The sequence below is a fragment of the Bos javanicus genome, chromosome 15 (assembly GCF_032452875.1).
Source record: "Bos javanicus breed banteng chromosome 15, ARS-OSU_banteng_1.0, whole genome shotgun sequence".
NCBI lineage: Eukaryota > Metazoa > Chordata > Mammalia > Artiodactyla > Bovidae > Bos > Bos javanicus.
This window is the reverse complement of record NC_083882.1, coordinates 15,734,877-15,748,398: the sequence shown is the minus strand read 5'-3', so window position 1 is coordinate 15,748,398 and position 13,522 is coordinate 15,734,877.

Below are 13,522 nucleotides of genomic sequence, written 5' to 3'. Positions count from 1 at the left end.
GTCAGAATCCTAGCTCCCTACTTCCTAGTGTGGATTTGACCAAATTGGTTAAATTTTCTTGAGACTCATTTTCCTCAATTATGAAATGGAAATAATAATGCCTACTTCACTGGGATGAATATGAGTTAAATGAGAACATTTATGAAACACAGCCATTGAGAGCTTTTAGTTCCTTTCCTTCTTTCCTTCTCCTTTAAGGCTTATAACCTCTAATTATCATATAAGTATCCAAGTGTATGTGTATGTATGATTATCTAGTTTTGGTAAGGTGGGGAGAAGAAATGGCAAAGAAATACATGTGAACGCTCTCAAGGAATCTGCAATTTACTTAGAGAGGTAGAGCAAACGTACCTAGCATGAAAACATCAATAAAACAAGCAATCTGCCATTGTCATGTGTACAGTCCCAGTTGAGCATGTAAGTGGGATGGGCTTGAGTAAACAGGTCTGTGAATACTGGCAGACAGTGTAAATAGATTTATATCAAGCAGTGTTAGAGTTAGGCTCTTTGGGGACTTAAAGGTCACTGGCCTCTCTGAAGGCTTTCCAGAAGGCTTTACACATTCAGGGTGATTTAAGGAGATACAGATTAGAGTATAAGTGACTTTGCTCATTCATTCATTCATTCATCAAACACTTGTTGAATGCCTATTCTGTGCTGGCTCCTCTATTATACAATTTCTTTGCTACTCTTCCATGGGACATGGGTAATTCTCCTCTTCTTGAATCAGGCATAGCCTTAAGGACTTGATGATCAATAGGATAAAAAGAGAGTGAACTATGGGAGCATCCATAGATAGGTTCTCAGAAGCCTTGCAGCCTCCTCCTGGCTTTCTTGGCATATTCACTCTAGGGGAAGCCAACCACCATATAAAATCATGTGCTGGTAACCTGGATCTATGGGGGTTGGGGAATCCCCCTGATTTGCACTATTTACCAGTTTTCATGATATAAATATTCCCTCCCACCGTGGCTGATTTCAAGCCACCAGAGTGACAGCACTGAAAGCAAGAGTTGGAAAGAAATACATAGAATCAATTCTTACAAGTTTGTACAAGCCAGCCCCGATGCGTGACTGCTGGTGACTCAGACCATTACACCCTGAGAAGGCCCAAGCTAACTACATGGAGAGGCTCCATGGACAGAAACCCAACCTGCTCCAGATTTTCCAGCCATCCACACTTAGGTTACAGGAAAAAACCCCTCAGATGACTCCAGACTCAGCCACTGTCTGACTACATTGTATAGGAGACCCTGAGGGAGAGCCAGTCAGCTCAGCCCACTCACCCCACCGCATCCTGAGAGATGTGACAATTCATATCCTCTGAGTTTAGAGGTGTTTGTTACACAGCAAAAATAACTGGAACAAGGTGGTATGTATTCTTGCTTATGCAGAAGCCAGCCTAGATTAAGCCTCCACGAGTGTTGGAGGTCTAGAGGGGTCTATCCAAAGAATTCTTTGTCCACGTGTAGTCTCAGGCCTCTGCCTGGAGAATCCCAGGGACGGGGGAGCCTGGTGGGCTGCCGTCTCTTGGGTCACACAGAGTCGGACACGACTAAAGTGACTTGGCAGCGGCAGCAGAAGTCTAGGCCTCAGATCACTAAGGGAGAAAACATTTTGATTAAAAAGGCCTGAGAGAACTTCCCTGGTGGTCCAGTGGTTAAGAATCCACCTGCCAATGTAGGGGACATGGGTTCGATCCTTGATTCGAAAAGATTCCATATGCCACGGGACACCCAGGCCCATTCACTACAACTACTGAGCTCGTGTGCCCTAAAGCCTGTATCTGCAGCAAGAGAAACCACTGCAATGAGAAGCCCGTTTACTGAAACTAAGGAGTAGCCCCTGCTCGCTGAAACTAGGGAAAACCCCCATGTAGCAGTGAAGACCCAGGGAAGCCAAAAATAAATAGAATGAAGAAAATAAAAATTTAGCATATTATTTTTTAAAAGCTTGCCAAAGAGACTCAATTACTTTACTACCTAGTTTTACCCTTATAGCCAAATCAGTGAAAGAATTCTGTCTCTCTCTCTCCTCTTGCCATCTGCCCCATCACTTCAGAATCTAACTCCATGCATACAAAGCTCTGCTGGAAGGGCTCCCTCACCTGCTCTTTGAGCTCTGCTCCATCCTCCACCTGAAATTTGCTGGGAAAAACAGGCAGAAAAAACATGAATTTGAGAAAATGCCCAGAGCCCTGGGGGAAAGCAAGTGAGACCCTTAGAAAAGAGCAACTAAGACAAGGATTTACAAACACGCTCTCGTCTGGACACAGGGATTAGTAGTCAAAGCATGGGTTTTGAAATCACGTGACCTGGGTTCCAGTCTGGATTCTGACATTTTCTACTTGGCTGACCTTGGAAAGGATATAGACATCTCTCTTCTCAGTCCCTTTCTTTCTACTGAAGTACAGTAGTTGATTCATAATGTTGTGTTAGGTTCAAGTATACAGCAAAGTGATTCAGTTATTTCAACATCTATATATGTATCTTCTTTTTCAGAATCTTTTCCATTATAGGTTATTATAAGATACTGAATATAGCTCCCTGTGCTATCCTGCTAAGTCACTTCAGTCGTGTCCGACTCTGTGCGACCCCATAGATGGTGGCCCACCAGGCTCCTCCGTCCCTGAGATTCTCCAGGCAAGAACACTGGAGTGGGTTGCCATTTCCTTCTCCAATGCATAAAAGGGAAAAGTGAAAGTGAAGTCACTCAGTCGTGTCCGACTCTTCACGACCCCATGGTCTGCAGCTTACCAGGCTCCTCCGTCCATGGGATTTTCCAGGCAAGAGTACTGGAGTGGGGCGCCATTGCCTTCTCCACTGTGCTATACAGTAGGACCTTATTGCTTATCTGTTTTATTATATATATAGTAGTGTGTACATGTTAATCCCAAACTCCTGAATTATCCCTCCCTCATCCCCTTTGGTAACCATAAATTTGTTCTCTACATCTGTGATTCTATTTCTGTTTTGTAAATAAGTTCATGCCCTTTCTTAGTTTCTGCATATAAGTGATATCATATGATATTTGTCTGTCTTACTTCACTCAGTATGATAATCTCTAAGTCTATTCATGTTGCTGCAAATGGCATTGCTTTGTTCTTTTTCATGGCTGTCTTCTCCGTTTCTTCATCTTTAAAAGCTGGATAATAATACCATCTCATAAAGTTCTCATGATAATTAACTGAGATGATGTTTAACACCTGGTGCTGAATGAACAGCAGTCAACCCATCAGTAGTGACAGTGTTAGAGTCCTATGCTTTACTGCTGTCACAAGTCCCAAAGCCACAGGCTCCTGGCAAGACCAGAGACTGTCAACCAGTCACACCACAGATGGCCAGGATAAGTGTTCAATGAGTACTTAACACAGACCAACTATCTATATTCTGACTATTTAATCTACCACCAATGTTTTTTCTTATTTTCTCCCAAATGTATTTCCAAAGGCTTTAAAAGCATGACTGTGCATTATTTCTCCTGTATCTTAAGCAATATAAGCTAAAATCATATTTTCTTATTTTTTCATGAGTCGTCTTCTGACCTTCTACTGCGTAGAAGTTGAGCAGTTCAACAATCAATACATCTTAACTCATTATTCTAAGCATTCTATTTAATAAGTCTGGGTGACTTTGCAGGAATCCTGAGCCCAAGGTGCTACAGAAATGTCAAGACCATTTCACAGATGCCATCACTTTGGTAGGAAAATCAAGGTGAAGGATAACATGATTCTTGAGAGCAAAGTGTGAGTGTTAAGTTCTCCTGCTTTATTTATACTTTGTGAATGAAATGAAAAAGTGAAAGTGTTAGATTCTCAGTCGTGTTCAACGCTTTGCGACCCCATGAACTGTAGCCCACCAGGCCTCTCTGTCCATGGAATTCTCCAGGCAAGATTACTGGACTAGGTTGGCATTCCCTTCTACAGACAATCTTCCCAACCCAGGAATCGAACCCAGTTCTCCTGCATTGCAGGCAGATTCTTTTCTTTTTTTTTTTAATTTTATTTTATTTCCAAACTCCACATAATTGTATTAGTTCTGCCAAACATCAAAATGAATCCATCACAGGTATACATGTGCTCCCCATCCTGAACCCTCCTCCCTCCTCCCTCCCCATACCATCCCTCTGGGTCTTTACCGTCTGAGACACCAGGTAAGCCCCCAGTTCAGTTCAGTTCAGTTCAGTTGCTCAGTCATGTTGGACTCTTTGCGACCGCATGAATCACAGCACGCCAGGCCTCCCTGTCCATCACCAACTCCTGGAGTTCACTCAGACTCACGTCTATCAAGTCAGTGATGCCATCCAGCCATCTCATGCTCTGTCGTCCCCTTCTCCTGCCCCCAATCCCTCCCAGTGTCAGGGTCTTTTCCAATGAGTCAACTCTTCCCATGAGGTGGCCAAAGTACTGGAGTTTCAGCTTTAGCATCATTCCTTCCAAAGAAATCCCAGGGCTGATCTCCTTCAGAATGGACTGGTTCGATCTCCTTGCAGTCCAAGGGACTCTCAAGAGTCTTCTCCAACACCACAGTTCAAAAGCATCAATTCTTTGGCACTCAGCCTTCTTCACAGTCCAACTCTCACATCCATACATGACCACAGGAAAAACCATAGCCTTGACTAGACGGACCTTTGTTGGCAAAGTAATGTCTCTGCCTTTCAATATGCTATCTAGGTTGCTCATAACTTTCCTTCCAAGGAGTAAGCGTCTTTTAATTTCATGGCTGCATTCACCATCCACAGTGATGTTGGAGCCCAGGAAAATAAAGTCTACACTGTTTCCATTGTTTACCCATCTATTTGCCATGAATTGATGGGAACAGATGCCATTATCTTAGTTTTTTGAGTATTGAGCTTTAAATGAGCTTTTCCACTCTCCTCTTTCACTTTCATCAAGAGGCTCTTCAGTTCCACTTTGCTTTCTGCCATAAGGGTGGTGTCATCTGCATATTTGAGGTTATTGATATTTCTCTGAGCATTCTTGATTCCGGCTTATACTTCATCCAGCCTGGCATTTAGCATGATGTACTTCTGCATATGAAAGTTATGACCAACCAATATAGCATATTAAAAAGCAGAGACAATACTTTGTCAACAAAGGTCCATCTAATCAAGGCTATGATATTTCCAGTCATGTCTGGGTGTGAGAGTTGGACTATAAAGAAAGCTGAGTGCCGAAGAATTGATGCTTTTGAACTGTGGTGTTGGAGAAGACTCTTGAGAGTCCCTTGGACTGCAAGGAGATCCAACCAGTCCATTCTGAAGGAGATCAGTCCTGGGTGTTCATTGTAAGGACTGATGTTGAAGCTGAAACTCCAATACTTTGGCCACCTCATGCAAAGAGTTGACTCATTGGAAAAGACCCTGACACTGGGAGGCATTGGGGGCAGGAGGAGAAGGGGACTATAGAGGATGAGATGGTTGGATGGTATCACCGACTTGATGGACATGAGTTTGGGTAAACTCCGGGAGTTGGTGATGGACAGGGAGGCCTGGCGTGCTGCAATTCATGGGGTCGCAAAGAGTCGGAAACGACTGAGCGACTGAACTGACTGAGTGACTGACTCTGCATATAAGTTAAATAAGCAGGATGACAATATACAGCCTTGACATACTGCTTTCCCAATTTGGAACTAATCTGTTGTTCCATGGCCAGTTATAACTGTTGCTTCTTGACTTGCATACAGATTTCTCAGGAGGCAGGTAAGGTGGTCTGATATTCCCATCTCTTGAAGAATTTTCCAGTTTGTTGTGATTTACACAAAGGATTTGGCATAGTCAGTGAAGCAGAAGTAGATGTTCTTCTGGAATTCTCTTGCTTTTTTGAAGATCCAACAGATGTTGGCAATTTGATCTCGAATTCTTCTGCCTTTTCTAAATCCAGCTTGCATCTGGAAATTAATGTTTCATATACTGTTGAAGGCTGGCTTGGAGAATTTTGAGCATTACTTTACTAGCATGTAAGATGAGTGCAATTGTGTGGTAGTTTGAACATTCTTTGACATTGCCTTTCTTTGAGATTGGAAAGAAAACTGACCTTTTCCAGTTCTGTGGACACTGCTGAGTTTTCCAGATTTGCTGGCATATTGAATGCAGCAATTTCACAGCATCATCTTTTTAGGATTTGGAATAGCTCAGCTGGAATGCCATCACCTCCACTAGCTTTGTTTGTAGTGACGCTTCCTAAGGCCCACTTGACTTCGCATTCCAGGATGTCTGGCTCTAGGTGAGTGATCACACCATGGTGGTTATCTGTGTCATGAAGATCTATTTTGTATAGCTCTTCTATGTATTCTTGCCACCTCTTCTTAATATCTTCTGCTTCTGTTAGGTCCATACTATTTCTATTCTTTATTGTGCCCATCTTTCCATGAAATTTTCCCTTGGTATCTCTAATTTCTTGAAGAGATCGCTAGTCTTTCCCATTCTATTGTTTTCCTCTACTTCCTTGCATTGATCACTGAGAAAGGCTTTCTTATCTCCCCTTGTTATTCTTTGGAACTCTGCACTCAGATGGGTATATCTTTCCCTCTCTCCATTGCCTTTAGCTTCTCTTCTTTTCTCAGCTATTTGTAGGGCCTCCTCAGACAACCATTTTGCCTTTTTACATTTCTTTTTCTTGTGGATGGTCTTGATCACTGCCTCCTGTACAATGTCATGAAGCTCTGTCCATAGTTCTTCAGGCCCTCTGTGTATCAGATCTAATCCCTTGAATCTATTTGCCACTTCCACTGTATAATTGTAAGGGATTTGATTTAGGTCATACCTGAATGGTCTAGTGGTTTTCCCTATTTTCTTCAATTTAAGTCTGAATTTGGCATTAAGGAGTTCATGATCTGAGCCACAGTCAGCTCCTGGTCTTGTTTTTGCTGACTGTGTAGAGCAATCTGATTTTGGTGTTGACCACCTGGTGATGTCCATATGTAGAGTCATCTCTGGTGTTGTTGGAAGAGGGTGTTTGCTATGACCAGTGCATTCTCTTGGCAAAACTCTGTTAACCTTTGCCCTGCTTCACTTTGTATTCTAAAGCAAAATTTGCCTGTTATCCCAGTTGTTTCTTGACTTCCTACTTTTGCATTCCATTCCCCTATGAGGAAAATAACATCTTTTTTGGGTGTTAGTTCTAGAAGATCTTGCAGGTCTTCAAAGAACCATTCAGCTTCTTCAGCATTACTGGTTGGGGCATAGACTTGGATCACTGTGATAGTGAATGGCTTTCCTTGGAAACAAACAAAGATCATTCTGTCGTTTTTGAGACCATATCCAATTACTGCATTTAGGACTCTTTTGTTGCCTATGATGGCTACTCCATTTCTTCTAAGGGATTCTTGCCCACAGTAGTAGATATAATGGTCATCTGAATTAAATTTGCCCATCCCAGTCCATTTTAGTTCACTGATTCCTAAAATATCAATGTTCACTCTTGCCATCTCCTGTTTGACCACTCCCAATTTACCTTGATTCATGGACCTATCATTCCAAGTTCCTATGCAATATTGTTCTTTACAGCATCGGACTTTACTTCCATCACCAGGCACATCCACAGCTGGGCGTTGTTTTTGCTTTGGCTCCATCTCCATTCTTTCAGAAGTTATTTCTCCATTCTTCTCCAGGAGCATATTGGGAACCTACCAACCTGGGGAGTTCATCTTTCAGTATCATTTCTTTTTGCCTTTTAATACGATTCATGGGGTTCTCAAGACAAGAATACTGAAGTGGTTTGCCATTCCCTTCTCCAGTGGACCATGCTTTGTTAGAACTCTCCACCATGACCTGTCGGTCTTGGGTAACACTACGCGGCATGGGTCATAGTTTCATTGAGTTAGAAAAGGTTGTGATTCACGTGATCACTGAAGTGATCTGTGTACTTCTTAAAAATTTTTTTCTAGTGAAATATTTATTGATTCATGAGTGTGTGCCCACTTCAATCAGTCTCCCTAATATTTACATTTTGCATGACTATGGTACAATATCAAAACTAGGTAACTGACCTTGGTACAATCTATCTACCTTATTAGAATTTTATGTTATACATGAACTCATTTGTGTACATGTATACAACTGTATGCCATTTTATGATGTTAATATCATGTAACTATGTGGTGTAACTATCACAACAATTCAGATATAAAACCCTATCGTCACCACAAGGCTCTCTTTCACTATCTCTTTGCATCCACTCCACTCATCTTTAACATTTTAAAACCATTAATCTGTTGTTCATCTGCATAATTTTATTTCAGAAGCGTTATATAAATGCAATCATGCAGTAATTACGTGGTGGAGACAGACTTTTCCACTCAGCAAGATTTTCTTAAGACCTATCCAAGTTGTTGCATGTATCAATAGGTGATTCTTTTTTCACTGCTGAATAGTATTCCTCAGCATGTGGAATTGTACAATTTATTTAATTAGTCATCCATTTACCCACTGGAGGCTATCTGGGTAGTTTCCAGTTTGGGGCAACTACAAATAAAATTATTAGCATTTGTGTGTACGTTTCTGCATGAACATAAATTGTCATTTCTCTGAGATAAATGCCTGAGAGTACAATATCTGAGTCTTATGGTAAGCCCATTTCTAGTTTTAGGGTGAACTGCCAAACTATTTTCCTGGGTGGCCGTAACGTTTTGTATTACTTTTAGCAATGTAGAAGTCATGGAGTTTCTCTGCATCCTTGTCAGCATTGGTGTTATCACTATTTTTTATTTTAGACTTTCTGATAGGTGGGTAGTGATATCTCATTGTGATTTTAATTTGCATTTCTCCAATGGCTAATAGTGTTTAATATTTTTTATGTACTTATTTGCCATCTATATATCCTCTTCAATGAGATGTCAAATTAATGACTTTTATCCATTTTTAAATTGGATCTTTAGTTTTTTTAGGGGATTTTTTTACTATTGAGTTCCATGAGTTCTTTATATATTCTAGGTAAATATCTTTTTTCCAGATGTGTAGTTTATGAATATTTTCTCCCACTCAGTAAATTTGTACTTCATCCTCTAAATAAGATCTTTCAAAGAGCAAATGTTTTAAATTTTGACAAAGTCTAATTTATCAATATTTTCATTTGTAGGTTGTTCTTTTAGAAGAAAGAATAAAAACTTTTTGCCTAGTCCTAGTTTTCAAAGATTTTCTCCTATTTTTTCTAAATGCCTTATAGTTTTACATTTAAGTCTGTAATCCATTTTGAGATAGATATGTATAGTGCCACCTGGGAAGCCTTGTATACTCTGTCTCTAGATTTTATTCATCTTATAACTGAATGTATACTTTGATCAATATCTCTTCAAAATACAATTAATGTTTGTGTGTTGATATTAAATACTGCAATCATTCTGAACTCAGTAGTTTTGGGATATTTTTTCTTATATTAATAGATTCTTTGAGATTTTCTACATAGATCATCATATCATCTACAGATAGAAATTGTTTTAATTTCCCCTTTCCTATGTATATGATTTTTATTCCTTGTCTTGTCTTATTGCATTGGCTAGAACTTTCAGTACTATGTTGAGTATGAATAGTGATTCAGGCACCCTTACCTTGTTTCCAATCTTTTTTTTAAATCAAATGTTTTAATCTGTAGGAAAAGTAACAAACTTCCTAGAAAATTGAGACAATCTGATTTCCTTTACCTAGTACAACATGTATATTAACTAAGGTAAATTATCTAATGTGATTTTTAAATTAATTTATTTATTTTAATTGGAGGCTAATTACTTTATAATATTGCAGTGGTTTTTGCCATACATTGACATGAATCAGCCATGGGTGTACAGGTGTCCCCCCATTCTGAACCCCTCACCCATCTCCCGCTCTACCCTATCCCTCTGCATTGTCCCAGAGTGCCAGCTTTGAGGGCTGTGCTTCATGCATTGAGCTTGCACTGGTCATCTATTTTACATATGGTAATATACATGTTTCAATGCTGTTCTCTTATATTGTCCCACCCTCGCCTTCTCCTACAGAGTCCAAAAGTCTGTTTTTCACATCTGTGTCTCTTTTGCTGTCTTGCATATAGGGTCATTGTTACTGTCATTCTAAATTCCATATATACGTGTTAATATACTGTATTGGTGTTTCTCTTTCTGACTTACTTCACTCTGTATAATAGGCTCCAGTTTTGTATACCTCATTAGAACTGACTCAAATGTGTTCTTTTATTTAGCTGAGTGATATTCCATTGTGTATATGTGCCACAGCTTCCTTATCCATTATCTGCCTATGGACATCTAGGTTGCTTCCATGTCCTAGCTATTGCAAATGGTGCTGCAATGACCACTGGGGTACGTGTGTCTCTTTCAATTCTGGTTTCCTCAGTGTGTATGCCCAGGAGTGGGATTGCTGCGTTGTATGGCAGTTCTACTTCTAGTTTTTAAAGGAATCTCCACACTGTTCTCCACAGTGGCTGTACTAGTTTGCATTCCCACCAACAGTGTAAGACGGTTCCCTTTTCTCCACACCGTCTCCAGAATGTATTGTTTGTAGACTTTTTTATGGCAGCCATTCTGACCGGCATGAAATGGTACCTCATTATGGTTTTGATTTGCATTTCTCTGATAATGAGTGATGTTAAGCATCTTTTCATGTGTTTGTTAGCCATCTGTACGTCTTCTTTGGAGAAATGTATGTTTAGTTCTTTGGCCCATTTTTTGATTAGGTCATTTACTTTTCTGGTATTGAGCTGCATGAGCTGCTTGTATATTTTGGAGATTGATTCTTTATCAGTTGTTTCATTTGCTATTATTTTTTCCCATTCTGAAGGCTGCCTTTTCACTTTGCTTATAGTTTCCTTCATTGTGCAAAAGCTTTTAAATTTAATTAGGTCCCATTTGTTTATTTTTGCTTTTATTTCCATTACCCTGGGAGGTGGGTCATAGAGGATCTTGCTGTGATTTATGTCAGAGAGTGTTTTGCCTATGTTTTCCTCTAGTAGTTTTATAGTTTCTGGTCTTACATTTAGATCTTTAATCCATTTTGAGTTTATTTTTGTGTATAGTGTTAGAAAGTGTTCTAGTTTCATTCTTTTACAGATAGTTGACTGGTTTTCCCAGCACCATTTGTTAAAAGAGATTATCTTTTCTCCATTGTATATTTTTGCCTCCTTTGTCAAAGATAAGGCCTCCATAGGTGTGTGGATTTATCTCTAGGCTTTCTGTTTTGTTCCACTGATCTGTATTTCTGTCTTTGTGTCATACCATACTGTCTTGATGACTGTAGCTTTGTAGTATAGTCTGAAGTCAGGCAGGTTGATTGTTCCAGTTACATTCTTTCTCAAGATTGCTTTGGCTATTAGAGGTTTTCTGTGTTTCCATACAAATTGTGAAATTATTTGTTCTAGTTCTGTGAAAAATACAATTGGTAGTTTGATAGGGATTGCTTTGAATCTATAGATTGCTTTGGGTGTATACTCTTTCACTATATTGATTCTTCCAATCCACAAACATAGTGTATTTCTCCATCTCTTTGTGTCATCTTTGATTTCTTTCATCAGTGCTTTATAGTTTTCTATATACAAGTCTTTTGTTTCTTTGGGTAAATTTATTCCTAAGTATTTTCATTTATATTTATTTTGTTCTTTTTGTTGCAGCAGTGAATGGATTGTTTCCTTCATTTCTGTTTTCTCATTGTTAGAGTATAGGAATGCAAGAGATTTCTGTTTATTAGTTGTTCCCAATCTTAAAGGAAAAGCCTTCAGCCTTTCTTTCACAATTACGAATAAAGTTAATTTTAGATTTTGTTGTAAGTGCTCTTGATCAAGTAGGGAAAGTTTTCCTCTATTCTTAGCTTGTTGAAAGGTTTCTTTTTTTAAATCATGAATGAATGTTGAATTTTTTAAATGTTTTTTCTGCATTAATTGATATGATCATATGTTTTTTCATCTTTAGCCTATTGATAGTATCCAGCCTATTGATACTGGATTACATCTGAATGATTTTGAAATTTGAGGAAGCTTTGCATACCTGAAATAAAACCCCACTTGGTCATATTATTCTTTTTTAGAAAAAACTGCTGGATTCAACTTACTGATACTTTGTTGACAATTTTTGTGTATCAGTTCATGAGTTACTGATTTGCTGTTTTCCCTTTTTGTACTATCTGCTTTTGATATCAAAGTAATACTAGTCTCATAAAATGAATTACAAAGTGATTCCTTCTCTATATTTTTTGGACATGATTATATAAAATTGGTGTTAATTCTTCCTTAAATGCTTGATAAAATTCTCCAGTGAAATAATTTGAACCTAGAGATTTCTTTTTTGTGAGCTTTTAAATTATAAAATCAATTTTTATAATAATTGTAAAACTATTTAGATGACATTTCATCTTGACTTGAATTTTCATTACTCATTGTTTTTAAGCTATTAGTCCCCTTCTTTTCAGGATTTAAAACAGTTGTCCATTTATTTCTTTATTATCTTTTTAAAGGCTACCAGATTTGTAGCAATACCTCCTATTTCATTCCTAATGTTGGTAATTTGTCTTTTTTCTTTTCATATCTATCAGTCTAGCTAGAGGTTTACTAATCTTGATTTTTTTTTCTTATAACAATAGATATTTGTTTTTAATGATTTTCTCTATTGTTACTGTTTTCAGTTTATTTCTGATGTTATCTTTATTATTTTCTTCCTGTTTATTAATTTCTGTTATAGTATATTTAATGGCTTGACTTTTACACTTAAAAAAATTCTCCAGCATGGAAACACACAACTATATATGTATAAAGATGTTCATCACAGTACTGAGACATAACCTAAATTTTCATGGTGGGAGATGGATTAATTAAATTATGGTCTATTTATACAGTGGGATACTATGCAGTCTACTACTACATAATATCCTATTAAAGGGGCTTCCCTTGGAGTTCAGCTGCTAAAGAATCTGCCTGCAATGCAGGAGACCTGGGTTTGATTCCTGTCTTGGGAGGATCCTCTGGAGAAGGAAATAGCAACCCACTTCAGTATTCTTGCCTGGAAAGTCCCATGGATAGAGGAACCTGGCAGGCTACCGTCTATTGGGTTGCAAGAGTCAGACATGACTTAGTGATTAAACCACCATAACTTTCATTTTTTTTTGCTGAGATTGTTTCATTTGTTTCAAGAGAATTTGTAATTATTCTTGAAGCATTTTTATAACAGCTGCTTTAAAATTCTTGTCAGATATTTTCAACATCTGACTCACCTCAATGTCAGCGTTGTTTGATTGTCTTCTCTCATTCAAGTTATGCTTTTCCTGTATCTTGAAGGTATGATGAGTGATTTCCAGCTATATTTTGGACATTTTGGATAACATGTTAGGAGACTCTTGATCATACCCAAATATTTTATTTTAGTAGCAGTCACTTTATTTAAACTTAGAGTGTAGGTTCTGGCCAACTTTTGTGAGCTATAGTTGCAATGACAATTTGTTTTCAGAGCTCTTTCAATACTGATATGGGATACTTTATTTTGGTATTATTTGGGCTCTTTCTTTATTATTGGGCTTCCCTGGTGGCTAAGTGGTAAAGAATTCACCTTCA